We start from the raw sequence: 25,517 nt of genomic DNA, 5'->3' as shown, positions 1-25,517 counted from the left end.
AATAAAGGGAGACTAGTATAGATCTGACGAGATCTAGACTAGCTGATCCGATGAAATGTGAGACTAGCTGATGAGAGCTAAATAGCTTGAAATAGATCTATACTAGTCTCCCTTTATTTATTTATCAGCACAAATGCAACACAAATGTAACAAAAGGCAACAGTAAAAATAATGGCTTTCTGTCTGGATGGTCTCTTGTGATGAGCCGATAGACAGAGAAAGGAAAGCAGTATGCTTCCTCCCATATTTTGGCATACAAGGGGTTGTGACATAATATACATACATATACATATGCGAATGCGTATGTGTATGCGTGCGTACATACATAAATACATACATATACACACACACATACTATATACTATATAGTCTTGTTGTATTCGGGTCTTTTCCCATGTAAGATTGAGATTGTCTTGGCAACGTTTCGGCGAGGTCCCACTCGCCATCTTCAGGCTGTGTTTTCAGCTTAAAGTGCGGTCGGAGTTGCCGTCCTTCTATAAATCTTGGTGGGGGTGTGTGGAGTGCTGGCTTTGTTTCACTAAGTGGAATGATTGATATGTGGTTCTATCATGATTGGTAGATTGGTGCTGATTGGTGCTGGCTGTGTGTCCGTTGTTGTTTCGTGTTGTAACAGCCTGGGTGGTGTGTGGGGCTCGTTTGTTGACTAAAGCTGGTTTCCAGATGTCTGGTAGGCGGGAGGTATCGTCACCTTTATTCATGTTGTGGGGGTGTTTCTCTATTTCGATAGCTTCCATAATTATTCCCTTGTTGAAGTGTTCAGTTTTGGAGATTAACCTTGTTCCTTCAAAATTAATTTCATGTCCTGTAGCTTTAAGGTGCTGGAAAAGGGAGGAAGTTTTTTTCTTTTTTTCTTACTGCCTTCTTGTGTTCTGCGATGTGTGCATTTATTCTCCTGTTTGTTTGTCCTATGTATGTTCTATGCGCCACCTCGGCTCTTAATATTCATAGGAAGAAGGCAGGAGTCATAATGTGACAAATGACGGAACAGGATTCAGGAGAAAGCTGAAGGCTTGTACAGAAAGAAGGACAACGAAGTCATATTAGAGCACATAAGAACTTCTCCCAAACTTTTAATTTCCAGCTCCATATCTCACTTCTCTGTAGTTGATATTTTTCCTTCCTGACTTCTCCCATCTCCCCTTCTCTTCTCTGTGAACTATGAAACTGTTATGAATCGAAGGCTTTTACCACAATGCCTGATGCTGGAGGGCGTATAATGAGACACAGACCTACAAACCAAATAAATATTATTCCCTTTGATCTATTGTTTAAGGTTGAAAGCTGAAAGGGGGAAGCAACTCTGCTCCTCTTTCCCCTTATTCTGAGCCTTCTTACAAGCTCACTGACTCATAATGGAACAAAATTACATGGTTATGATTAAGATTGTTGTGTTTTGTTATGTTTCCTAATTAAACAAAGTTTATATTTGCTACCGGGTACATTGCTCAAAGTCATGAGAATAAGATACGTTAAGGATCTGCCAGTAGCGTTCAAGTTGGACTTCGTTGAAGCTATACCACATGTCCTCTAATGCCTATTACACACTTTGGCATGCACAGTTTGAAGGTGGGAAGAGATTTGTTCTTTTGAGTTGCTCCAGTGATGGGATTCAGCCGGTTCGCACCTATTCGGGAGAACCGGTTGGTAACTTTCCAGGCAGTTCGGAGAACCGGTTGTTGGAAGAAATCTCCTTTTGTTTTTTTCCCCACTTTACAGGGCTAATCCTGTAAGGAAGGCAGGGAGGAAACATTCTGGTGTTGTTTCTAGCCTGATCTTTATTGACCTGCTTACAGAAACTGCCTCTCCGGTTAACCCTTATTACATTGTAACAGCTAAGGCGAAGGGCCCATCGACCTGAGTGACCTTGAGTTGGCCACGCCCACCCAGTCACATGACCACCGAGCCCCACCTACCCAGCTGGTCATTAGGGCAGAGAACCGGTTGTTAAATTATTTCAATCCCACCACTGAGTTGCTTTATAATGTACTGGAGTCTGAGAAGAGAGAGCGTGAGGCCGACACACAACTGCTACAAAAATACTGAGAAAGCCAAAACCACTGTGACATCTTGAGCCAAGGTGGAGCAGTGGTTAGAGTGCTGTACTGCAGCCACTTCAGCTGACTGTTATCTGCAGTTCAGCGGTTCTAATCTCACCGGCTCAAGGTTGACTCAGCCTTCCATCCTTCCGAGGTGGGTGAAATGAGGACCCAGACTGTGGGGGCGATATGCTGACTCTGTAAACCGCTTAGAGAGGGCTGAAAGCCCTATGAAGCGGTATATAAGTCTAACTGCTATTGCTATTGCTATCTCTTCAAGGGAATTAGAAGGTGCAGCTGTTGGGAGAACCCACTGGTGAGCCTTGTACTATGGAGCCTCCACCAGCTTTGAAGAAAGACATCACCAAAAACTGATAGAAAAACATGAGCAGCATCACAGAATAAACACTTACAGTGACTACAGTGTTCCATGTCCTCATGTTGTTAGACTCTGCCCTTCCTGACTGGGAATGCAGAGTCCCTTCTTTGTCCAGAGACAAAATGCACTCTGGGGTGTTTCCTTTAAACCTAAAGGACTACCTACATACATGCTCCTGGTACAATCTAAATGTTTTGTAAAAATTCCACCAGTGCTCTGCATTTTGCTTTTGAGATCCTTTGATCTGAAATATCAGGAGAATTCTTTGCATGATATGATATATTGTCACCTCAGTGTTGTTCTTGCTGTTATCCCTTGGGTGATTTCCGCTCTGACCTCTGAATATTGAAACATAACTTGTTCACAGAATGACCGTCCTGGTTCTTCAGTTTCTTTCTAAGGGGGTCTTTTTCATGAGTACATTAGCATGCATTTTCTAGCCGATAAATGGCTAACTGTTGTGCTGACAATGAGTAGCCATGGCTGATAGCACCGGTTACTTCCAGTGGTGACAAGCAGGTGTGAAGCAGGGACAGGGTTCCGACCCTGAGCAGGGCGCAAAGAGGCTGGTTGGCCACCAGGAGGCGCCTGAGCCTTGGACCAGTGGGGAGGAGACAAGGGAGTGTGATCCAGACGTCATGCATTGGAGCAGTGGGGAAGAGCCAAGGGAATTGTTCCTGGATACGCAGCAACGGAGAGCTAATAGGCATAAGGAAGAATTGCGCAGTTACAGGAGATAATTGCACTCAGCGGGTGGTAATTAGGCTCCTCTCAAGACTATAAAAGGAATGATTGTGCACACGCCCTTTTGCAGGAGTCAACATATTCACTTAGCAATAGCAGTTAGCAATAGCAGTTAGACTTATATACCGCTTCATAGGGCTTTCAGCCCTCTCTAAGCGGTTTACAGAGTCAGCATATCGCCCCCCACAGTCTGGGTCCTCATTTCACCCAGCTCGGAAGGATGGAAGGCTGAGTCAACCTTGAGCCGGTGAGATTAGAACCGCTGAACTGCAGATAACGGTCAGCTGAAGTGGCCTGCAGTACTGCACCCTAACCACTGCGCCACCTCGGCTCTTGAGCTGGAGAACTCTTGTGGCTACCTTGGCACGCTGGATTGCTGCCAAGGTTAGTCTATGCTGGATTGCTGCCACGGCTTGGACTGTGCTGGATTGCTGCCAAGGTCCTGTCTGTGTGTTAATAAATCCTGAAAGTATCTTTGTCTCAGCGTGCTTTGGTGTAGGACGAGGGGGGTCAGAACAGATAGATAGATAGATAGATAGATAGATAGATAGATAGATAGATAGATAGATAGATTTGTGTATGCGTGTGCGTGCGTACATACATACATACATACGTACGTAATATTTGAGCACTACGCCAGCGGCTGAAAACAAAAAAAAATCTTTCATAAAGTTCTGTACTTTGGTATAATGTATCATAATTGTTGTAATGTAATCCATGGGAGCAATCTTCCCCAAGGTCCTTGTTGTGCCTGCAAGTAGCATCTGCTAAGTCTTTGTGCACTGGAACATTTTCAAACCATCTTTGTCTTCGATAAGGCAGGTGTGTAGTCCTTTTTCTTGAAACCATTTTGATGCTTAATGATCTGAAATATAAAAGCACCCTTTTCAGCAGTTAACAGCATCCTTTGATCTGCTGTTGAGTTTTACAAAATAATCTGTCAATTTTCCTGATGGACTCTCTTCAAACTTGCTTTCTTGTGCTTTTCTGAGTCCAAATAAGACTGTAAATCAATAAACCCTTTCTTTGCTCCCCCCCCCCCATGGTTGGTTTCTCGGGGTTTTCAACCCTTTCAAAATCACGAGAATTTGATCTACAATTCTGCAGGGCTATTTGTATTTTAGTTTTGGCATTGTTTGGGGGGGGGCAACAATAAAACTTCCAAATACAGAATGAAATCCAAGTGGAGCTAAAACAATGTGACAGAAACAGATTTCTTTTAGATAGATAGATAGATGATAGATAGATAGATAGATAGATAGATAGATAGATAGATAGATAGATAGATAGATAGATAGATATAGAGAGATGGAGATATAGATATAGATATAGATATAGATATATAGATATTTAGATATATAGATAGAGATAGAGATAGAGATAGAGATGATAGAGATAGAGATGATAGAGATAGAGATAGAGATAGAGATTATATATATTTGGGCATACTGGGGGTTATAAAAAAAATCTAATAGATACCTTTCACCCTGGCTTTGCTGATAACGGATAAGAGTCTGTGGCCTAATGGCTAAGAAGTCTGCCTAGTATGTAATATAGCCCAGTTCAAATCCCAGTAAGGGTATGGCTAGCTTATGAGAGCTAAATAGCTTGAAATAGATCTATACTAGTCTCCCTTTATTTATTTATCAGCACAAACACAACAAAATGTAACAAAAAGACAACAGTAAAAATATTGGGTTTCTGCCTGGATGGTCTCTTGTGACGAGCCGAAGGACAGAGAATGGAAGTAGTGATCTTCCTCCCATATTTGGGCATACCGAGGGTTGTAAAAAAAACAATCTAATAGATAGATAGATAGATAGATAGATAGATAGATAGATAGATAGATAGATAGATAGATAGATAGATAGATAGATAGATAGATAGATGAGAGAGAGAGAGAGAGAGAGAGAGAGATAGATTAGAGATAGATAGATAGATAGATAGATAGATAGATAGATAGATAGATAGATAGATAGATAGATAGATAGATAGATAGATAGATAGATGATATAGATTAGATAGCCAGATAGATAGATAGCCAGATAGATAGATAGCCAGATAGATAGATAGATAGATAGATAGATAGATAGATAGATAGATAGATAGATAGATAGATAGATAGATAGATAGATAGATAGTCTTTCTTTAATACAATTCTGTACTTTGGTATAATGTAATGAATGGAATCTCCTAATCTCTCGCAAAGCACTATCAAACAAGTCAGCCTGTTTTTTTTCCTTATAAAAAGGAGACCTTTGCAACCTTCGGTGGGTGAGTGGGGTGGGGGCTTCAGATGGAACTGAGAGATCTTCCAGTCCTTAAACTGCTGGACACAAACACCCCCCTTTCCTGGTCTCAAAAAAAGCCATTACAGGTCATCCTCAATTTACTACCACAATTGAGCTCAACATTTCTATTGTTAAGTCAGGTATTTTTGGCAGGCCAGCAGCGCCGTTCTTGATAAGTGTGTGAGCCCTTCCCTCTCTTCCCTCTCTCACCGGCTAGCAGGCAGAACAGGAGAACCCCTTCCCCTAGAACAGGTGGCTGTTAAACCAGGGGTGATTTAGGCATCTCCTGGAGGTAATGGAGCAATTTGTAATAGTTCTTTGTAACTCAAGGATCTGGTTTGCAATTTCTGCTGCAAAGTGCTTATGTAAGATAACAGCATCTGTTTTGTTTTTTTGTGATGATACAAGTAGTCCTTGACTTACAACAGTTTATTTAATAGCAATAGCAATAGCAGTTAGACTTATATACCGCTTCATAGGGCTTTCAGCCCTCTCTAAGCGGTTTACAGAGTCAGCATATCGCCCCCACAGTCTGGGTCCTCATTTCACCCACCTCGGAAGGAGATGGAAGGCTGAGTCAACCTTGAGCCGGCGAGATTAGAACCACTGAACTGCAGATAGCAGTCAGCTGAAGTGGCCTGCAGTACTGCACCCTAACCACTGCGCCACCTCGGCATTTAACGACTGTTCAAAGTGACAAAGACACTGAAAAAAGTGACTTGTGACCATTTTTTCACACTTACGACCTGTGCAGCGGCCTTACAATTGTGATCAAAATTCAGATTCAACTGGTTCCATACTTATGACCGTTGCAGTGTCCAAAGGTCACGTGATCACCTTTTGCAACCTTTTGACAAGCAAAATCAACGGGGAAGCCAGATTCGCTCAACAACCATGTTACTAACTTATCAACTGCACTGATTCATTTAATAACTGTGGCTAGAAAGATCATAAAATGGGGCAAAAATTCCCTTAACAAACGTATGACTTAACAATAGAAATGTTGGTCTCAATTATAGGCATAAGTTGAGGAATACCATATAGAGCCGAGGTGGTGCAGTGGTTAGGGTGCAGTACTGCAGGCCACTTCAGCTGACTGTTATCTGCAGTTCAGCGGTTCTTATCTCACCGGCTCAAGGTTGACTCAGCCTTCCATCCTTCCGAGGTGGGTGAAATGAGGACCCAGACTGTGGGGGCGATATGCTGACTCTGTAAACAGTTTAAAAAGGGCTGAAAGCCCTGTGAAGCGGTATATAAGTCTAACTGCTATTGCTATATAGTGCCGGTCATTAAAATGATGCTATTGAGATTGGTAAGAATCAATAGCAAGGAAGTCTTATATAAAGTTACGAAGCCGTACGCAGTTGATTCTTGGATTTTGGAATGTTTGCAGAATCAAAGATAAATTAGCTTATTTCTTCACTGCAGCATAGCAGTAGCAATAGCAGTTAGACTTAACTGCATAGATGTGACACCATAGATGTGACACCATCATACACCCATCTATTCAAATGTAATTCCCATTTATTTCAGCTTCCTCTGCAGTAAGTAGTTCTAGGAATAGCAGCCTCAAGTAGACATTCTCCGTCAGATGCTCCAGAGGCAGAAAATCAACAGGACGAACTATGTAGCCAATTACATTTTCATGGTCCTGTGTAGCAAGCTCTGCCAAACTTTTCATGACCTATTTCTGTATTTGTTTTCAGCCTTCAGTGCTCTCGGCTCATTTTTAATTCAAGTCCTGAGACATTTTTGCTCATGCGTATTTTATGTGCATTGCATCATGGTTTCCTTGTATCAAAGCCGCCGTTCTTGTGTTTAACTACTGAAACAAAAAGAAATACATTTTTTTTTAAAGTATTCAGTCGACGTTTGGCACAAAAAGATTATTTGAGTTTTGTATATTTTTGGATGGTTGACATAGATGCGTTCAAATGTTTTAATAACACAGAACTCTGTAGAACTGAAAAGCTCTAATGGTTCACGAAAAACGTTCAGTAGATGGCAAAAAAAAGCATTGTGAATTTCAGTAAAATGGTCTGCAATTTCAGAATAATAGTATTCTGATTTGTATGTTTTAACTTAGATTATGTTTTTTTTTAAATTGAAAATTTTGAAAAAAAAAAACTTTTACAAATGTTTACTTCCCTCCCCCTACCCTCCCCACCCAAACCCCACCCCCCAACCTCCCCCCCCCTGACTTCCCAGAACCAATACAGGGTATAAATCTTTAACAAAGATATTCTAAAATAAACTTTAAAAAAAAGTTAATATCATCTCTCATTTGAGCTTTAACTCCTCTTTGCTAGGCTAGCTCTAAACAGATTATATCATTCCTTTCTTCAGTCGTAAACTATCTGGAATTTCTTAGTCCCGTATTTATTTTGAGTATAGTCAATCCACCTTCTCCACTCCAGTTTATATCTCTCGTTGGAGTGGTCCTTGAGATATGCTGATATTTTAGCCATCTCTGCTAGGTTTGTTACTTTTAATGTCCATTCTTGAATGGACATCACTCCTGTAGAATCTAGTTTTCCTTGACCCTAATCTCTGTCTCAGTATTATAGCCTTGCTGTGAACATCCTTTTTTAAATTAAATCTTCCTTCTTCCAGTATTGCGCCACCAGCAGTCTTGCTGCGGTTATTAAATGCAAAATCAGGTTAGTCTCTACAACTGTACAATCAGTAATTATACCTAACAAAAATAACTGAGGGGTAAACTTTATAGCAATAGCAATAGCAGTTAGACTTATATACCGCTTCATAGGGCTTTCAGCCCTCTCTAAGCGGTTTACAGAGTCAGCATATCGCCCCCAACAACAATCCGGGTCCTCATTTTGGCCACCTCGGAAGGATGGAAGGCTGAGTCAACCCTGAGCCGGTGAGATTTGAACCGCCGAACTGCAGATAACAGTCAGCTGAAGTGGCCTGCAGTACTGCACCCTAACCACTGCGCCACCTTGGCTCTTGGCACCTTGGCTTATCCTTTTTTTAAGAACATTTTGCGTAATCCACCATATTTTTTATCCAATATGCTTTAACCTTTTTACAAGTCCACCATATATGATAGTATGTAGCATCAGCACAATCACATCTCCAAAAATATGGAACGCTTCACGAATTTGCGTGTCATCCTTGCCCAGGGCCCATGCTAATCTTCTCTGCATCGTTCCAATTTTAGTATATGTGCTGCCGAAGCAAGCACTTAACTTAGATTATGTTGATTACAGTTTGCTAGAAGTTCTGTCTAGCGGCGGCTGGCCTGATCTCAAGCATTTTGTATCATTACATCATTGAAACTCCTTCTACAGCAGTTGTCAGAGTGGAAGAAAGATGGCGGAGAAGAGAGGTTCACTTGAGAACATTGTCATCCTGTTATAGATTTGATGTAGAAATACTAATTCTGAACAGATTTATAACATTAATGGTTATTGTATAAGCCGAGAAGAGGGCGCCTTTCAGGGTCTCAATTACGTACAAATTGGTTGCAGATGCGTGGCATTTATCAACACATTTTCATTCAACTCGAGCATTGATTTTTCTGTCAGTTACAGTAGCATGCCATAATTGTTTAAAACATGTTCTTGGACTTTGCTCTTCCATTCTTTCCCAAGAATCCCATTGTGCTTTGCTGTGGTATTCGTTGCACGGGTAATAATTCATGTGCTCAGTGACTTCTTAGCTGTACTTTTCCTCCCTTCTCCCTCCACTGCACCTCGGTAGAGTTTCTTGGTTTCGTAAACCATAGTTCCCCAGTTAATTTAAAACCAAGCAAATGTAGCTGAAGAGCACAGTACAGAACGGCATATAACCCAGGATATAGGACATGAAACCGCAGTCCCCCGGTTTGGATAAATTGGAAACTGGCTTAAGAAATTAGATGGGTAAATAGAAAGAGAAGATTGAAGAGGGATTATTGGATAAGAAACGTTATATATGAATCAAGCCTTAATAAAGTTGCGGTAAGATTTCATTTCTTTATTTCCCACAATGGATTATGTAGGGAACAAGAAAACCCTCAAGACAGCCACTTATAGCATCATTCTGAGAGAAAAATCCCTGCTCTGCCACTATAGCAATAGCAGTTAGCAATAGCAGTTAGACTTATATACCGCTTCATAGGGCTTTCAGCCCTCTCTAAGCAGTTTACAGAGTCAGCATATCGCCCCCACAGTCTGGGTCCTCATTTCACCCACCTCGGAAGGATGGAAGGCTAAGTCAACCTTGAGCCGGTGAGATTTGAACCGCTGAACTGCAGATAGCAGTCAGCTGAAGTGGCCTGCGGTACTGCACCCTAACCACTGCGCCACCTCGGCATGAATTGGCCACACCCACCCAATCACATGATCACCGAGCCCGCCTACCCAGCAGAGAAGGGGTTAAGGCAGAGAACCGGTTGTTAAATATTTGAATCCCACCACTGACATAACCTCAATCTCTACCATTCATATATCTGGTAAGGATGGAGAAATTCTGGTTCCACCACAAAACCGCGGTAGACTAAAGTGCGCTCGACGAAAGCGCGTACGTGACGTCATCACAGCATGACGAAAACAGTATGCTGTGAGCGGTAAACTTAAAATTAACGCGTAAATCTAAACCTAACCCCCCCAAACCTAACCCTAAGCCTAACCCTTAACCTAACCCTAAACCTAACCCTAAACCTAACCCTTAACCTAACCCTTAACCTAACGCTAAACCTAACGCTAACCCTTAACCTAACCCTAAACCTAACCCTTAACCTAACGCTAACCCTTAACCTAACCCTAAACCTAACCCTAACGCTTAACGTAACCCTAAACCTAACCCTAACCCTTAACCTAACCCTAAACCTAAACCTAAACCTAACCCTTACCTTTATGTGAATCGGCTTGCTTTAATTTTATTTTAATTTTAATTTAATTTATTTTTAATTTTATTTGTCGCGCTGCTGATGACGTCAGGTATGCGCTTTAATCGGGCGTGCTTTAGTGGACCGCGGTTTTGACGGGTCACGGAAATTCTGCCCATCAAGAGGGAGCAACCAGGCCCACATGGCAAGAATTCACTCAGCTCATTAATTTCTCATGCTTGGACACAGGAATTTTCTCAAACTGATGGTTTGTACGTGAAACGTGAAATGGCATTCAAGGGAAGTCAGACTTCACCCTCTTCTGCCCACACAAAGATTATAAACTAATTACCTGCTTGACTCCTTCCCGGCTCTGCCAGTCTGTGTCCTGTGAACCCTTACTACCTGACAAGCATCTGACTGTAGGGAAAATAATTATTCTTGCAAGACTTCGTTGTTTTGAGATCCATATTTTTCAACATGTGTAACTTAATTGTGATACAGCATAAGGTGTTTTTTTTTTAAATTAAATTTATCTGGTCTTTCTATTTATACAATACTCAAAAGTTGCTCATTTGCTTGATTCTTTGACATTCTGAAAAAGTCTACGCTACGTATAGCACATGAATAAAATCACCCAGGCTCTGAGCATTGCATTACAGTACAATAGCAATAGCAGTTAGACTTATATACCGCTTCATAGGGCTTTCAGCCCTCTCTAAGCGGTTTACAGAGTCAGCATATCGCCCCCACAGTCTGGGTCCTCATTTCACCCACCTCGGAAGGATGGAAGGCTGAGTCAACCTTGAGTCAGTGAGATTAGAACCACTGAACTGCAGATAACAGTCAGCTGAAGTCAGCTGAAGTGGCCTGCAGTACTGCGCCCTAACCACTGAGCCACCTCAGTACAGAAAAGCAGCTTGTTGTTTCTACTGTTGTCTTGGTTCTTCTACGTTTTTATTTATTTATTTTTCTACTGGCGTATTCTAGTGTACAAAACATTAAGGAGGGTGAGAGGATCTTGTTTATTTACTGACTTGTTCATATTCCTATATCTTGGCAGGTTCTGAAGTCAAGAAAATTATATTTAATCTTTTTGATTGTTTGCTTGTTTATGGAGGAAAGCTAAGTTTCCAGTGCCCAAACCTCCCTGTAAGCTATCACTTTGAATTCTACCGACTATGTCAAAGCCCATTTCAATCCAGCCCCGGGCACTGGAAGGTTGGAACTTGTCTTCAGTACTTTTCATTTAACATTGCTATCATCCATTTTGTTGCTCTTGACATTTGACAATTGGCTTTGTGTCAACCTGGCTGGCAGTGGAAAGGGAAAGCGAGTTCTCCCAAGATTGACAACAGAAGCTTCTGCTTAATTAACCAGCAGAGAGAGAGAGAGAGAGAGAGAGTCTTTGAGTGACAGAATCCCCTTTAGTCCCCATAACAAGGTAGTGTTAATCTCCACAAAAGGATGCTCCCCTTGATACTTGCACATAAGTCTTATTAACACTAATGAGTCTTGTGCACTTGCATCAAAGGAAAACAACCACCTTTTCCTCCCGATTTTCGCCCTAAATTAAATTCTTCTTCTGAGCAGTATAATTGCATCCTTCTCCTCCCTCTTATGTACTGTATTTTTCAACAATTTCATAATTTCTTGTTCCTATTTAGCAGCTGTTTTCAGTTTTGCTAAACCGCCTAAAAAGAATGAATCTGACCCAGATTTCTTAAGATGTCCCATTCTGCATACTTTTAAAATTAATTTTTAGTTGCATATATAAAGAATCCTAAGAGGATAATGTTTCCAGTATGACTATTCTGGGCATAGATTGTTGGGGTGTGTTTTTTTTTTAATCCATGGCAACTTTTTCTTCTTATTGATACAGTGGTTTTCTCTCTGCCTTTTATGTTCCCTTGCTTAATAAAAAATTCATCACTTTAAAATACTGCTACCAACAAAACAAAATCTAGCAAAAAATAAATGAACTTAAGAATTGACGGCCACTCTTTTAACAAGCAGATGTTTTTGAAGTGTCTGGACTCAAATGGTTTTTTTGCATTAATTAAATTCATTTGTAAAAAAAACCCAGCAGACTAATAATAAGACTTTCATAGTTAAATCATATTCTTCCATGTCTGGTATATGCTGGTTATCAGTTATAAGCAGTGAAGAAAGGTACTTATGAAGCTAGCTTTTGATTTTTTTAAACTGCCTAAATAATATTTAATGATGCCATATTGAAACTTGTTACTTTTGTTAGAAAAGTATGCATACCTTTTTGTTGGGGCCCAGCAGGAGCCGTTGGAGCTGCCACCAGACCCCAACAGCGAGGGGCCCTATGAGTCAGCTTTGGAGGATGTGGAGGACCCTGGACAGGGTTCCGACTCCGAGCAGGGCGCAGAGAGGCTGGTTGGCCACCAGGAGGCACCTGAGCCTTGGACCAGTGGGGAGGAGACAAGGGAGTGTGATCTGGAGGTCAGCAGAGGGGAGGAGCCAAGGGTGTTGTTCCTAGATGCCCGGCACCGGAGAGCGAATAGGCGTAAGGAACAATTACGCAGTTACAGGAGGTAATTGCACTCAGCTGGTGGTAATTAGGCTCCTCTCCAGACTATAAAAGGAATGCTTGTGCATACGCCCCTTTTGCAGAAGTCAACGCATTAACTAATGTTGGAGAACAGTATTGTGAACTTGGCAGGCTGGATTGCTGCCATGGCTTATCTGTGCCGGTTTGCTGCCAAGGACCTGTCTGTCTGTTAATAAATTCTGTAAAGTATCTTTGGCTTGGGGGTGCTTTGATGTGGAACGAGGGGGATCAGAACACCTTTTTAAGAAACTTAATTTTCTATTGCTCTAAAATTCAATGTAAGTGAGGAAAGAATGGAGAGGAGAAAGAAACAACGAAATATGCTGGTTCGTAAAGAAAATGTGTTTATTTATTTTTTTAAAAGCACTTCATTAAACTGTGATCATCTGGAATAACATTACTTAATCTTTTGATTGATTACCTACCATCAAGTCAATATCAACTGTTAGTAAATACATAGATTTTCTCCATGACAATCTGTCTTTAGCCTAGTCTGTCAACACTGCACCCATCAGCATTGTAACTGAGTCTGTCCATTTTGCTGCTGGTCATCCTATTCTTCTCTTTCCTTTTATCTTTCCCAGCATCAGAGCCTTCTCCAAAGAGCAAGAGTTTTACATAATGTGTCTGAAGTAGCATAAATTAAACCTGGTCACTTGTGCCTTGAGTGAGAATTCTGGGTTGATTGGTTGGATTATTTATAGGTTTATTTCCTTGGATACCCACAGTATTCTCAAGAGTCTTCTCCAACACTAAATTTCAAATTTTCATTACCACTCTTCTGTTTCTGCAGAGTCCATCGTTTGCTTCCACAGAGTGTAACAGGGAATATATTCCCTGCGCTATTCAGATCTTTGCAAGTATAGACACATCATAGTGTCTGAATATCTTTTTCAAGGTCTTCATGGCTGCTCTGTTAAGTGCTAGTCTGCCCCATATTTCTTAATTGCTCGTTCCTTTACTGTGGATGTTTGGTCCTAAAAGGCAAAAGTTATCCACTACAAGACCTTTATTGTCAGTTCAAAATTTGGTTGCTGTGCCTGTTATCATTAGCCCCCACAGCCCCCCCTCTTTATTTAGTCCCATTTGTTTCACCAAATTCTTTGCCTTTCATTAGTAGACTAGAGCTTGGGAAGCATTTATCTTTTTAGTTATCAGAATAGTGTATTCAGTATATGAGCAGATTAATTCTTCTTCTTCTTCTTCTTCTTCTTCTTCTTCTTCTTCTTCTTCTTCTTCTTCTTCTTCTTCTTCTTCTTCTTCTTCCTCCTCCTCCTCCTCCTCCTCCTCCTCCTCTTCTTCCTCTTCTTCTTCTTCCTCTTCGTCTTCTTCCTCTTCCTCTTCCTTTTCCTCCTCCTTCTCCTCCTCCTCCTCTTCTTCTTCTTCTTCCTCCTCCTCCTCTTCTTCCTCTTCCTCTTCTTCCTCCTCCTCTTCCTCTTCCTATATCATCTCATTCATGTAGATATAGGATGGTCTTTCTTATACATAACTTTTATCATAGCACGCCTATGATCACATTTCCAAACACACTTGCATAATACCCCTTATAAATCTCTTTACCTGGTTGTATATAAATATGTATTTCCCAAACTCAAAACAACAACAAAAAAAAAACTTTTGAGTGAGATTGCTTCATTTTAGCCAATCAAAACACTCAGCCACAGTATTGCAGATTTAGCAATTAGAGGAAATTTTGATAATGGACTGTATAATTACTTTGAAAGTCTCATTTCACCCACATTGACTCTTTCTGTTAAGTTTGCCATGCGTTGGCATCAGCACGAGAGGAAAAATGCAGTTTTCCAGTTGTTGCTGAATGACTTCTAACAGCCCCAGCTATCAGATCAACAGGTGAAGGGTAGAGATTCCTTAATCCCTAACCATGCCTAACAAATATAGAAATTTGTATATCCAGTATTACAATATTAAAAACAGATATGGATGAATAAAATAATGAATGATGCAGGGTTTCAAACTCAACGCATTGCTAATTTATTTTTTTAAAATGTCTTTTAATAATTTCCACCCTAATAATTATAGACGATAACATGTTTTTTAGGTCCTAATAATGATATTACTGTTTAAGGCTTTGGCGACTTTTGAATTAGCAAATTCCACTTCAATTACTGTTATGCAAATAAGACTGTTTAAACTGACCTGGAAATAATATGGTTGTTCGGATACTACCTAGAAATAAAAACCACCAATCTCAAATGGAAGTGCATTAATTTTATGTGGGTTGAATGTAAAGTACAAGGGTAAAGCTGTTTTAAACAGCACACATGTTTTACATGATATATATAAAATTCTAGGTGAGGTCTCTGGTGATGTTTTGATTTTTATTACTTATTTACTGAGGTTGGCTCTGATGTATGAAATTTGTTATTGGCTTTTTTGAGAACCTTATAATCTGCCATGCATTTGTTTTCATAAAGGGAAAATATGCCACACTAGTTAACTAAAGTGCAGCAAATTTTGTTATGCAGATTAGACGACTTCACTCAATATGTTGTAATGAGATCATAATCTGAATTCTAGGGACCTTAACTTGAAAATTGTTTAGATATCAGAAGAGCATTTTACATCTTACCAGCGTTTTTTCCTACTATATCCTCAGAAACTAAAGCAGGCTTAGAATAATAATGTGTTCTTTGGCTAGTTAATATTAATTAAAGGAATATAAAATGTTTTATACCCAAGAGAGACCGCCTCCTGCCATTGACCTCCCAGAGACCCATAAGATCTCACAGACTAGGCCTCCTCCGGATTCCATCTGCCGGTCAGTGTCGGCTGGCGACCCCCCGGGGGAGGGCCTTCTCTGTAGCTGCTCCGGCCCTATGGAACGATCTTCCCGTGGAAATCTGGACCCTTACTACCCTTCCGGCCTTCCACAAAGCAACCAAGACCTGGCTGTTCCGGCAGGCCTGGGGCTGTTGATTTATCCAGCCCCATCCTAAGTTATGAAATGTTGTGGAATTTTAATGCTGTTTTTTTTTATTTTTTGTATGTTCCCCCCTTCCTTTTTATTTATTTTTTTAATATATATTTTATTATGTTTTCATTCTATACAATCACATATTCACTGTGCTTAATCAGGGCATATAACATTGAATAATAAACACGGCCCTCACTTATATAGAAAATGCCCTCTACAATACAAACCCAGTATACCACCTTAGCCTGCCATACACCCTCTTTCAACCCCCTCCAACTTTCATTCTTCCTTCTCACACACCCCTCTACGCCTACTTCCCCTCCCCTTCTTTCTAACCCTATCACTCCCTCTCCATTCCCTCCCTCCCTTCTCCTCCTCCTCTCTCTCACCCTCTCCACCCTCCTTCTTCTTTCACTCGACTCTTTCCTTCGGTATCTATTACATTCCAGTATATTCGGTTTGTTCTATTTTCGCACTAACATTGAAAAGCCACAGTATACAAATACAATCATGGAATTTAACACATATTGTATTTCCCCCCTCCCCCTAAATCCCCACCTCCCTTCCCTCCCCCCGACTTCCCAAAGACCATACGTGGTATAATTTTTGAACAATCACAATCTAAAATATCTCTACATTGAACTCAGCTTCTTACTGTTACCCAAATTTTAAACAATTTAAATTATTACTGATACTAAGCATAAGCTATCTGGAGTTTCTTAGTCCCATATTTACTTTTTATGTAATCAATCCACTTTTTCCAGTCTCGTTTATATCTCTCGTTTGAATGTTCTTCATTCTTCCTTTTTATTTGTAAGCCGCCCTGAGTCTCTCGAGAGTGGGCGGCATACAAACCCCATAAATAAATAATAAAAAAATATATAAAAGATGGGAAATACGGTACAAGAGAAAGAATTTTGAAACAAATCAAATGGCAATTCTAGGTGTAGATATCTATCTATCTATCTATCTATCTATCTATCTATCTATCTATCTATCTATCTATCTATTTATTAGACTTATATACCGCTTCATATGGCTTTCAGCCCTCTCTAAGCGGTTTACAAATTTTTTAGCAAATTGAGTCAGCAACTTGCCCCCACAGTCCGGGTCCTCATTTCACCCACCTCGGAAGGATGGAAGGCTGAGTCGACCTTGAGCCAGTGAGATTTGAACCGCCGAACTGCAGATCACAGTCAGCTAAAGTGGCCTGCAGTACTGCACCCTAACCACTGCGCCACCTCGGCTCTTTGCCGTACAACTCATTGTTGTATTAAGAACATAAGGGAACACAATATTAGTTGAAGCATCATACTAGGAAAGTGGCACATTTAAAAGTATTTAAATATTTTAAAAAGTTCTTTTGGATCTCAGTATAAATAGCAAGGTCAATATTTTCTGGGTAATTACAATGCATTGAAGTAAATTAGGCAGAGGTTGCTGTTAAGGTAAATCAAGGCTTCTCGTCATATTTATAGGTCCAGAATCCCCCCCCCTTACTTTTGTCAACAGTGCTTTTGGGTTACACAAAGCATCCAACCTCAAGGCATAGTGTTGTTAAGAGAAGGCAGGGGCTTAGATGTAAGACCTATGGATACTACACCTGTATCCAAGATCATGCAGCTTCCCTCTGCTACTGCAGAGGGAATTCTAACAAATTTAGTATAGTCTTAAGGAGTTGTAAAATATCCTACATGAATAATCCATGTGCACTGAAGCACTTTCTGGTTTTCACACCCAAAGTGCTTTACAACCTTTTTGTTCTTCTTCCTACTATATATTTATTCAAATATTTATAATATAATCTATTCAACAGATTTGCAGAGCAGAACACAAACTTCGAAAAGGAAGGAAGGTTTGGCAACCATTAACCCTTTGGAAAAGAAACCAATTTCATTGGGTTTCCCTGTTCTTATACACACACGCACACTCAAATATATACACAGACGTACAGGGATATATCCATATCTGATTGGTAATTAAAATGTAAAAACAAGAATAAATAAGTGTTGTTATTCAGTATATTGCATTTGTTCCAATATTGGTTCAGAATTGGACAAACAATGACATTATATTGAAAAATAAATTTCAATATAGTAGATTTACTCTAATCTCCCCTGTGAGTGCTGTACATGAGAATGTTCGAGATGGCGCAGTGGTTAAATGCAGCACTGCAGGCTACTTCAGCTGACTGCAGTTCTGCAGTTCGGCTGTTCAAATCTCACCGGCTCAGGGTTGACTCAGCCTTCCATCCTTCCGAGGTGGGTGAAATGAGGACCCGGATTGTTGTTGGGGACGATATGCTGACTCTGTAAACCGCTTAGAGAAGGCTGAAAGCCCTATGAAGCGGTATATAAGTCTAACTGCTATTGATATTGCTATTCAGATTCCAAAACTGGATCTCCCTTACATGTTCTTCTTCACTCTCTTGCTCATGTTCAATGGCCTATGGAGCTAACATGAGCCCCTATTAGATCCTTTACTTGTTTGCAGGACCAGGAGGCCCTGGCCATCCTTAGTAAACTGTTTTGACCCCCCTCGTTCCACACCAAAGATAAGTTACGGTGTTTAATTAACAGACAGACAGATCCTTGGCAGCAAACCGGAACAGACAAGCTTGGGCAGCAATCCAGCACAGATAAGGCTTGGCAGCAATCCAGCCTGCCAAGCTCACAATAATGTTCTCCGACATTCGTTCCTGTGTTGACTTCTGCAAGAGGGGCATGTGCACAAGCAGTCCTCTTATAGTCTGGAGAGGAGCCTAATGACCACCAGCTGAGTGCAGTTACCTCCTGTAACTGCGCAACTGTTCCTGACGCCTAGTAGCTCTTTGGTGCCATGCATCCAGGAACAACTCACTGCTGGCGTCCGGCTCACTCTCCCTTGTCTCCTCCCCACTGGTCCAAGGCTCAGGGGCCTCCTGGTGGGCAACCAGCCTCTCTGTACCCTGTTCGGAGTCGGAACCCTGTCCAGGATCCTTCAGAGCCGACTCATAGGGCCCCTCGCTTTCGGAGTCTGGTGGCAGCTCCAACGGCTCCTGCTGGGCCACAACAGTGAACAATCTTTCAATATCTGATAAGACAGAGGCAAAAATCTTTCAGTGACCATGGATCTGAGAAGATTTCTTCTTTTCTTGAAATTGAACAATTTGTGTCTTTTATGAATTTATAAATTGTCCTCTAGACTTGGACTATGAGAACAATAAAGCTCGATAATAAAGAAGAATGAATAAATCTACTATCCTCCCAGTTTTCTCTTCATATTGTTCATCATCATATGTCTAATATATATTCTTTTTACCATTTCTTTATAATACACGAAATAGCCCTTAAACTGGGATTTTAATTCATAGCGGTTCCTGTCTAATGGGTAATATTAGCAATGCAGGCCAGTAGCCAAAGAAGATTAGTGGTGTGTATTTCAAAATAAATTACTCTACTGTCATGCTACAAAAAAAAGAGTATCAGGAAAAAATATATGGCAAAATGGTAGTTATACAGCCTAGTAGACAAGCAAATGGAACTGTGTGCGCATTGGACAGCTTATAAATCAATTTATCATTTCTCTGGTAAAGTTGTACATCACTGCCATAATGCTCTACTGTAATGTTTTGCAATTATTGATTTTCCCACAGGTGATGACAATAGTTACTGTCCCCTTTCCCTCCAAAATTTCAAATATTTGCATTGTACTAGAACAGTGTTTCCCAAACTTGGCAACTTGAAGATGTCCGGACTTCAATTCCCAGAATTCCCCAGCCAGCATTCGCTGGCTGGGGAATTCTGGGAGTTGAAGTCCGGACATCTTCAAGTTGCCAAGGTTGAGAAACACTGTACTAGAATATGAATGTGTTCTACGTCCATATTCAAACTGTGTTGTGTAGAAAGATAGTACCTTCATTCACAGATGTATTACAGTATCCTGATGATCCAGTCTTCCAAAGGCTGAGGAACCAATGCTTGAAACAGAAAAGTCCTTGTCTCTGGAAAACAGAGGTATTTACTACTGCTAGAGAAGCCTTGAGAGATGCGGATGCAGTGGTGGGTTCCGGCTCCCATTGCAACTGGTTGCAAGGGGGCCCGGCATCTTCCACATGAACGCGTGCAGTGCCCACGCACACACGCACAGCCCGTGCATGCATCCTACCGTCCAGCAATGCCTCCGCGACGTCCAGCTGCTCTGCGGAATGTTGTGCAGGTGTTGTATTCGCCATGCACATAGGTGCCAAAGAATTTAAAGACAGGTAAGGTTGATGGGCCCTCCGAAGCACCGTATCGGAATGGTACCCAGTGCTCCGGACAGGTACCGGTACGCCTGTACCGGGGTATACCACCTGCAACCCACCACTCTGTGGGTTCCACCACAATACCGCGAAGCCCTTATCCGCGGAAACTTTAAGCGTGAGTGCTAATCCGCGCCGTCCGAATCGCTAAAGCAAATGCGACCTTACCGCGCTGACATAAGGGGGGAGGGCAAATCCGCGCCTTCCGAAGCACTCAACCTAACCTAACCCTAAACCTAACCCTAAACCTTACCCTAATTTAAATCGGCTTTCTGCCGCCGCGCTGTTTTAAAGCGCCCTTCTGTCGCCGCGTGGATGGTACATCTTTCTTTTTCAGTTGCAAGTGAGAGAAGAAGAGTTGGGAAGGAACCCCCCCCCCCCCAAAAAAAAGGATTGCTAGCATCAGGAAGCTTACCTTGAATGAAATAGCAATCACTTAACAGCTCTTGTAAAGAAATGATTACTATCTTGGATGTATGCCAAACTTTATTGTACATCTTTGGAGAGAATAATGGGAATGGAGGTCCAGTAATCTATTCCAGGACTGCCCTGGTCCTCATATGCAAAATTTTCTAATTATCATAAAATATTGCAGAATTACAGAAGTATATTCCTATAAACAAATGGGAAGAGGCTATCTCCTCATTGCTTTGCTTGAAGCAGACAGATTAGTCCCTCTGAAGTGTTGATTGAGACAGCATCCAGGGTGTTCCATTAATTCTAAACTACTGTAGCTGCTGGCTCTTTTTTCCTGATTTTAACATGTTTATATGAGAGACCGCCTCCTGCCGATTACCTCCCAAAGACCCATTAGATCCCACAGACTAGGCCTCCTCCGAATTCCATCTGCCAGCCAATGCCGGCTGTCAACCACCCGGAGGAGGGCCTTCTCTGTGGCTGCTCTGGCCCTCTGGAACAATCTCCCGGTGGAGATTCAGACTCTCACCACCCTTCAGGCTTTCCGTAAAGCCGTTAAGACCTGGCTGTTCCAGCAAGCCTGGGGCTGCTGAGTTCCGTTCCCACTCGAACTGGTGTGCTTGTTGAGACCGTTTAAATTGGTTTTGTATTGTTGTTTGTTTGTGTTGCCTTCCCTTTTGTATTGTCCCCCTTCCACTTGGTTTTGTTAGCCGACCTGAGTCCCGCGGGAATAGGGCGGCATACAAGTTGAATAAAACCTAAACCTAAACCATATACAGTCTTTCTTCAATTACAGAATTTAAAAAAAAATAGTATTGGCAAGTTGTTATTCCAGACTGAATATATCTCTTGCTTTGTATATATTTATTAACTATATTTTTTTTAAAAAAATGACTATAAATATTAAGTTTAAGTTTAATAAACTTATATGCCGCCCAATCCCGAAGGACTCCGGGCGGTTTACATAAAAAAGACAATTTAAAAAGTACTAAAAGTTTAAAAAGTAAAGAAAACAAAGCAGGTTAAAACACAACACACTCAACCTTGGTGGGGCTGGACCTCATTCAAGAGGTCAACAGCCCCAGGCCTGCCGGAAAAGCCAGGTCTTAATAGACTTTTTGAATTATAAGAGAGAGGATCCTAGTACTAATCTGAAGATCTAAATACATGATTTCAATCTGGCAGATCCTTCAAATTAACTATTTTATATAAGATTTCAGTTATTCAATGATGTTGCCCCTAAAATGCCCTAATCAAGAGGAACCACTGGCAACCCATTCTGGCTGCAAGAATTCTGTGTTCAATTTATAATAACATCCATGCCACCCTCAACAATCAAATGTCTGTACATATGTGTAGCATATTCTGCATGTTAAACAAAAGGGTAACAGTGGCATGTAGAGAGTTACAGTTCTGTGTTTTTCATTTAAAATTCCCAGTACATATAGTTTCCGCTTTGATCCTATCTGGACTAATTCTTTTGTCACTCTTAATAATTAATTCAGCTTCTGGAGAAAAGATGCTAATTCAAGCATCAAAGTAGCACTTTCTTTTTGTTTAATCAGAGTTGCTGAAAAAGATAGTTTAACTCCCATTGGACTCTCTTGGACTGTAGCTATTTTGGTCTTGTTCTCCAAAACAGGAAAAAATTAAGAAATACATAAGAAAAAATATAAGATTATGCACCAGATAATATTGATGGTATGTTTCATTTATTTATTTTAATGACACTGTTCCATATTTCATTACAACACTTTCTATCTTTTTTTTTTAATTGTTTGGAAAGACAATTGCTAGGCATCAAAAATCACAGCAACCAGGTTTCTTTCTAAAATTCATTTGAAAATGCGTAAGCTTGGTTTATCCAAATGCCACTCTATTTTTCAGTTTTCTAAATATATATATATATATATATATATATATATATATATATATATATATATATATATATATATATATATATATATATATATATATATATATATATGCTGATAAATAAATAAAGGGAGACTAGTATAGATCTATTTCAAGCTATTTAGCTCTCATCAGCTAGCCATACCCTTGCTGGGAATCGAACCTTATTTATTTATCAGCATAAATATAACAAATGTAACAAAAAGGCAACAGTAAAAAATATTGGGTTTCTGTCTGGATGGTCTCTTGTGACGAGCCGAAGACACAGAGTGGAAGTGTGACCTTCCTCCCATATTTGGGCATACCAGGGGTTGTGACTTTATATATATATACATACATACATACATACATAAATAAACATATACATATACGTATACGTATACGTATGTGTATGTGTATGTGTATATGTATATGTATATGTATATACATATACATATACAGATACACATACACACACACACATACACACACACACACACACACCAGGGGTTGTGACTTTAAATATAAATATAAATATAAATATAAATATAAATATAAATATAAATATAAATATAAATATAAATATAAATATAAATATATATATATATATATATATATATATATATATATATATATATATATATATATATATATATATATATATATATATATATATATATATATATATATATATATATATATATATATATGAATATATATGATTTTTTACAACCCCTGGTAAGCCCCAATTATGGGAGGAAGCCAACTGCTTCCATCATCTGTCCATCGGCTAAATCCCAGTAAGGGTATGGCTAGCTGATGAGAGCTAAATAGCTTGAAATAGATCTATACTAGTCTCCCTTTATTTATTTATCAGCACAAATAAAACACACACACACACACACACACACACACACACACACACAGATATATATATATATATATATATATATATATATATATATATATATATATATATATATATATATATATATATATATATATATATATATATATATATATATATATATATATATATATATATATATATATATATATATATATATATATATAAGATCACTACTTCCATTCTCTGTCCATCCAGGCAGAAACCCAATATTTTTACTGTTGCCTTTTTGTTACATTTTGTTGTATTTGTGCTGATAAATAAATAAAGGGAGACTAGTATAGATCTATTTCAAGCTATTTAGCTCTCATCAGCTAGCCATACCCTTACTGGTTCAAATTCCAGCACAAATACAACTATATATTAGATTTTTTACAACCCCTGGTAAGCCCCAATTATGGGAGGAAGCTAACTGCTTCCATCATCTGTCAATCGGCTCGTCACAAGAGTCCATCACGACAGAAACCCAATATTTTTACTGTTGCCTTTGTTATATTTGTGTTTTTTTAATTTGTGCTGATAAATACACACACACACACACACACACACACACACACACACACACATATATATATAGTCTTCCTCCTTCTATAAAGCCCTTATGCAGAGTCCATTCTAAGTCAGGTTGGTGAACATCAGTATCTCTAGGAATTTCACGAGGTGGTTTGAAGGGAAGGGAATGATTCTGAAAGTTATTATACTTTTTTTTTTCTCATTAGCTAATGATGTAACTTTTAAACTATCAAGAGGTCTGGTAGTTACGTTGCATTGTAATAGCTGGGTTTCAAGATCTTGCTAAATCACATGATAGCTGAATATTGTAGAGGACCAGACTGGGGATTAACAAAAATCTATGCATATTAATCTAATATAAGTACATGCAGGGCCGGATTTTCCTATAGGCTAACTAGGCTTCAGCCTAGGGCCTCAAGATCAAGAGGGGCCTACATTCAAATTGTTAGCAAAATTAAAATTACACTATTCTAAAAACAGTGAACACTAAAACACTGAACCGAAAATAAGGAGAAATTCTACGCATATGACTAATAAACAAACATAAACATGTATTGGTTAAGATCGTTCCAGCGCCGCGGCAGTTGGGGAGCCCGCCCACGTTCCCGGCACCTTCGGTCGGGCAAGAGGCACGGGTGCTCCCAGTAGCCGCCCCGTCGACGCGGAGCCCACCAGCGGCCAGGCAGGTGAGGGCGAGGGGGCCGAGCCGGGCAGCTGAGCGCAGCAGGGGAGGCGGCTGGCCTCGCTGCCTTTGCCGCAGAGCAGAGCCACCCTCCGTCGGGAGGCCAGCTATATATATATTGATATATATTGATATATATCACAGTAATGATGTATTTTATTGTCTCTCATGTAATTTACAAACTTAAAAATGGGAGGTGAAAGGGCCTCATAAGTGGAATAGCCTAGGGCCTCTTTTCATCTAAATCCGGCCCTGAGTACTTGCAAACCAGGCTACAACTTCGTTAGTATATCAACAGAAGCTTGGATATGATTTTTAGCCATTCAAAATGATCATATTATGCTAATGAAAGTCCTCCTTTACTCTCCCCCCCCCCTGATTATTTCGTATTTTTCAGCTATTCTCTCTTTCCTACAGCTGTGAATGATAGAATTTTGTTCGTTTTATGTAGTTCTAGGTCAGTGATGGGCAACCTTTTTTGGTGTGGTGTGTCAAAAATCGGCAAAAAAATCGAGCATAACTCACGTTGTGTGTCACTTCGACAAAAACATAATTTTGCGCAATTTATAGTTTAAACTACAAAAATGTATAATGGCGCTCACAGTTCCCGTTGGCACTCCGCTGTTCCCTGCTGTGGTGCGGTCGTAACCGACAGTCCCAGGAGTAGACTCTCTGTGCCGGCCTGACTGGAGAGAGGTGCGCACTGTTCCCGTGCTCCTCTCCTGCGGGTCCTCCCTCGCCGTGCTGATGACGTGTGTGCGCACGCCACGCACGCCTTACCAGCAGCCCCTGCGCTCAGAAAGGGGCGGCGGCGATACAGTAAATGAGTGTGGGCGGGGGAGATCACACATCCCGCCCCCCCCCTGTTCCTCCAGCACAGATTATTTCATCCTCGGCGGCCGTGCAGGAGCCGAGGATGAATCGCATGAAATCCTGTGCGTGTCACCCCAAATGGCTACGCGTGTCAGCACTGACACGCGTGTCATAGGTTCGCCATCACTGTTC

At 40.4% G+C, this 25,517-nt stretch overlaps 1 protein-coding gene and 1 non-coding gene across 2 annotated transcripts in view; one reads left to right on the top strand and one right to left on the bottom strand.

The window, feature by feature from the left end:
• The window catches only part of PARD3B (par-3 family cell polarity regulator beta), a 587,816-nt gene that overhangs the window by 351,751 nt on the left and 210,548 nt on the right, over positions 1-25,517 (top strand). The window lies entirely within an intron of this gene.
• Positions 8,570-8,676, bottom strand: LOC148049318 (U6 spliceosomal RNA). Its single transcript, XR_015695311.1, has one exon. It is a non-coding gene; the product is annotated as a U6 spliceosomal RNA (small nuclear RNA).

This window comes from Thamnophis sirtalis, unplaced genomic scaffold (assembly GCF_051295495.1).
Source record: "Thamnophis sirtalis isolate CommonGarterSnake01/CBP01778 unplaced genomic scaffold, rThaSir2_p1.2 scaffold_1, whole genome shotgun sequence".
Classification (NCBI taxonomy): Eukaryota; Metazoa; Chordata; class Lepidosauria; order Squamata; family Natricidae; genus Thamnophis; species Thamnophis sirtalis.
This window is presented reverse-complemented; position numbering and strand designations above follow the sequence as displayed.